This window comes from Pinus tabuliformis, chromosome X, assembly GCF_031772625.1.
Source record: "Pinus tabuliformis cultivar Carrire ecotype Pingquan chromosome X, CPIR1, whole genome shotgun sequence".
NCBI classification, from domain to species: Eukaryota; Viridiplantae; Streptophyta; class Pinopsida; order Pinales; family Pinaceae; genus Pinus; species Pinus tabuliformis.
This window is the reverse complement of record NC_142308.1, coordinates 86,630,272-86,635,176: the sequence shown is the minus strand read 5'-3', so window position 1 is coordinate 86,635,176 and position 4,905 is coordinate 86,630,272. Positions and strand designations below refer to the sequence as shown.

The window sequence follows — 4,905 nt, the reverse complement described above, 5'->3', positions numbered from 1 at the left end:
ACAAGACCATTTATAGCAGCTGGGTGGTCTTGTGCATATATCTCACATAAGCTCCTTGTTCTCTGATTTATGACAGGGGAATATGATTCACTGTTGGAAGCCCGATCTGGTCTTGGACTCTGTCTCTGCATCTGGATGCTCTACCGCAACATCTGCATGCTCTGTATCTGCATCTGAGTGTACTGACTCATCATCTCAGACATGAGGTAGATAAAAGGTGTCTGCATGTGGCACTTGAGGTGCATGTGAGAGACTTTCCTCAAATTTGACACTTCGCTCAATGATGAGCTTGTCCGTAGAGGAAATCAGGAGTCGGTATCCCTTCACACCATCAGGGTATCAAACAAAGATGCACTCAATGCTCTCTGGATCAAGAGCTTTCCTCTTTTCAGAGGGGATCCTAGCCCATGCTCTAGAGCAGAAAACACGGAAGTGGGTGACCTCTAGTTTAGTTCCGCTCCAAGCCTCAAAGGGGGTCTGATCCTTGACAGACCTATTAGAAGATCTGTTCTGGATGTAGTTAGCACGATTAAGTGCTTCGGCCCATATCTTATGAGGTAGTGACTTAGCATGCAACATGCAGGAAGCCATCTCTTTGAGAGATCGGTTCTTTCTCTCAGCAACTCTGTTCTGTTGCGGAGTGTATAGAACTGTGTACTGCAACTATATGCCGGAATGAAGGCAAAGGTTCTGAAGTGCTTTGTTAACATATTCCCCCCCATTGTCTGTACGGAGGGCTTTGATCTTTCTCTCTGACTATGTCTCAACTAATGCTTTGAAATCTTAAAAGTGCACAAAAACTTCAGATTTGGCCCTGAGAAGATACACCCAAGTATACCGTGAGAAATCATCAATAAATGTAAGCACATACCTTGCTTTTTTGATGGAAGGATGAGGAAAAGGCCCCATGAGATCACTATGGATCAGATCTAGAGGAGAGGATGCTCTGTGAGTCTTGCCAATGTCAAACTTTTCTCTAGGATGTTTGCCAAGGACACACCCTTCACAAACTCCTTTGGAGAAATTGATATTTGGCAAGCCTTCCACCATCTCATTCTTGCTTAGCTGCTGCATATACCTGTAATTTAAGTGACCAAACCTCTCGTGTCAAAGCCTGCTACCATCATCAGCATGTGTAAGCAATAAGGAGGATTTAGGTTCAATAAATTCAGAAAATGTATACAGTCTGGCTCCATTATTTAGCTCACCGATTGCAATTTTGGAGCTGCTATGTAGGTCATATATGTTCACTGCATCTGGAGTGAATTGCACTCTCTTTCTGGTGCCGGAATGAGTGATCTGATAAACTGAAAGCAGGTTTACCGAAATTTTTGGAACATGAAGCACGTCTTCAAAGCTTCCGTGTAATAGTTCCACTCTACCTTTTCCGTTGACCTCAATAGGTGAGTCATCTCCCATGAGGATGGGAGGTCCTTTACATGCATCCAAAGAGGAATAGACTTCCTTTGCAGCAGCCATATGATGTGATGCACTAGAATCTATAATCCATGCATTAGGGGAATAATTAATTGCAACTAAAGCATGAAAATTGTTACCTTTTCCATGTGGCGGATTCTCAGTTTTCTTCTTGGCGCCGTGATGGATGTGGTCCCCAAGGTTGTGCTTCTGAAGGATTTCTTCCAATTGGTCAATTTGTTTCTTCATGCAAGAGGATTTTAGATGGAATACTCTTTGACAGTAGGTGCATCTGTTTCCTTTCTTCCCTTTCTCATTTCTCAAGCCAGAGGATTCATTGAAGGGCTTGGTGTACCTTTCCTTCTTTGGATGGGAATGCGCTTTTTCCTTGTCTTTTTGCTGCTGATTTTTCTAATTTGAATCAGATTTGTGATTTTTATTATGACATCCATCATGCACAGCAAGTGCATGTGCTTTTGGAGGTTTGATTTTCCCAATGCCAATGAGTTTATCTTGCTCAAAATTAAGGAACTCCATGAACTCTTTGAGAGAAGGCATAGTGTAGGATTTACCTACGAAGATAGAGTATTCTGGTCTGAGCTTTGACATAATAGAGAGAACTTGGTGACTCTCCTCCTTGGATTTGTCAATTCCACAATCCTTGAGTTGCAACAATAGATCATTATATTTGGTGAAGAAGTCTTGAATTCTGTCATAGTTCCATGGATCCAATGACAACAACACCACTTCGAGCAGATGTCCTTTCATCTCATCCTGTTTCCCGTAGAGTTCTTCAACCATTTTCCAAATCTCATTGGGAGTATTGCAGGTAGATAGATGAAACTACAACTCTAGGGATATTCACATGCATATGGATCCGTGGGCCTCATCCATGCGGTTGAGGTACCTGGATTTCTCTATGGCTGAAGTGGGTTTCACTTCTGTAGCCATGGTAATCTTGTACAACCCTTTTTGATGAAGGTATTGAGCCATTTTGTCCTTCCATTCATGATAGTTGTACGGTGTTAGGATCGATGCTTTGGGAAACTCCATTTTTCTGTCGATCTTCGATCTCCAAGCTGTAATAACTGCAAAATAAATTGATGGTATACCTTTTATCTAGCAACCTGTCGGCTCTGATACCATGTAAATGTGTTAGAAAACCTGCACAGATGGATTTAGCTAGTAAAGGTTGAACACACAGCTTTGCAGAGAAAAAACACTAAAAAAAAATCGAAAGAACAAAAGAATGATATATTAGAAAATAGGTTACAATGCTCATGATATAGCATTACTGGGTGAAGATCCCAAGGTAATGCACCATAGTGGTGATCAATGAGAAGACTCAACACCTACAACAAGTTCCGGAGAGAACTAGCCAATTGCGGAGTGCAAGAAGGAGCAAATCAGGGAGTAAATCATGCAGAAGAACTAACCAGTTGCAGAGTTAAATAAGGAGCAAATCAGGGAGTAAATCATGTAGAAGAACTAACCAGTTGTGGAGTTAAAGAAGGAGCAAATCAAAGAGTAAATCATGCAGAAGGAATTTTGCATGTAGTCCCATCCTCTAACTAAGAGTCCGCAGGTAGGTGTGTAGTAGTTCCAACAAGACTGAATTTTTATTTTCCCCTCCTCATGTATTTTCCCCTCACATTCCAACATCTGCACTTATAAATTGGGCTTCACATATCTCCCATAACATCCCTGCAACGCTGCGAATTCGCAAATAGGTTGCCATTGGAGAGCTTATTCCATAACAAAAAATGGCTGCTTTGATGAAGAGTTTTGCGCGTACTGCTTTAATGGTGTTTATTATGTCTTCGATCACTGATGCCACGGCTGGCCTGAAACTAAGCCCCACCTTTTATGCCAAGTCTTGTCCGACGACGCTGTCAATAGTGCAAGCCGCGGTGAAGTAGGCGGTTGCCAAAGAGAAACGCATGGGGGCGTCGCTTCTCCGCCTTCAATTCCACGACTGCTTCGTTAATGTAAGGGCAACAAACAATTCATATTATTATTATTGATTGAACCAGCTTGACAACGGTTATTCATGGTGATATTTTGATTTAGAGGCAACTCATGAACACTCTCTCATTGCTTGTTCCAGGGCTGTGATGGGTCCGTCCTGTTGGAAAATTCCACGACCTTCACTAGCGAGAAGTACGCCAATCCCAATAACAATTCGGCAAGGGGCTTTGAGGTGATCGATACCATAAAGAACCAACTCAAAAATGCGTGCAGTGGTGTTGTGCCATGCGCAGATATGATAGCCATTGCTGCTCGTGATTCTGTTGTTGAAGTAACCCCGATTAACCTTGCTCCGCCATGTTATTATTTCTGTATGAATCGCTTCTAAAATCTACAATAATCTGGTCATTTCATTTAATATTTAGTATGTCTGTCAAAAATTTACCTGACAACTGGGTGGACCTTGGTGGGCTGTGAGGTTGGGTCGGCGAGACTCGACAACAGCGAACTTTAGCGGTGCAAACACTAACATTCTGCCTCCCACTTCCAATCTGAGCAACCTCATTTCATTATTCCAAGCACAGGGCCTCTCCAAAAAGGAAATGGTCACACTATCTGGTAATCATAATATTGTTTCTATTTTTCATTTATGATGAGTAGGTATATTATTTTTCATTTATGATATTTAGATGAAGATATATCTCTTCAAAAAACAAAGATACAATTAATCATAAAAAAGCATGAAGAATTAATGACTGTACATCACTGTATATATTGATGGGTGGTTTTGAGCTGATGTGAAAATATATTCATTGTACAGGTGGTCATACTATAGGGCAAGCGCGGTGCGTAAGTTTTAGAGACCATATTTACAACGACACAGATATAGACAGTATGTACTCCACTTTGTTGAGTTCGAGGTGTCCAAGAACCACAGGCTCTGGAGACAACAACCTGTCGCCCTTGGATTATGTGACTCCCACTGTCTTTGACAACAACTACTACATCAATCTGAAATGCAAGAAAGTACTTCTCCACTCTGATCAACAACTCTTCAACGGAGGCTCCACTGATTCACAGGTGACCACCTACAGCTCCAACCAGACCACCTTCTTCTCGCAATTTGTTGCTGCCATGGTTAAGATGGGAAACTTCAAACTTCTTGCGGACACAAGCGGAGAGATCCGCAGGAATTGCAGGAAGCCTAACTAACCAACCAACTGGTGAAGTGTCTGTTTAGTAGGATGAGTTTCATCGATAATGCCTCGTAATTTGTAATAGAAGTATTCGATTAGGCATAGGTTACAATTATACAACTTGGTACTTTATTAGTGTTACACAGGAGAGAAGATATAGGGTGTTTCTTTTAATTAGAAGAATTTTAATAATAATTTAATATTAAAATTTATTTTCTTGTTTAAGATGTATATATTTTATTTTTTGAATTTGTACTTACAAGTAAATACATGAAGATGTACATATTCTATTTCTTCAAATTTGAATTTGAAAATCGAAATGATG

At 40.9% G+C, this 4,905-nt stretch overlaps 1 pseudogene; it reads left to right on the top strand.

The window, feature by feature from the left end:
- The first annotated feature begins 3,179 nt into the window (after window positions 1–3,179).
- LOC149138503 (peroxidase P7-like) lies at window positions 3,180–4,596 on the top strand (annotated as a pseudogene).
- The last annotated feature ends 309 nt before the right edge of the window (window positions 4,597–4,905 follow it).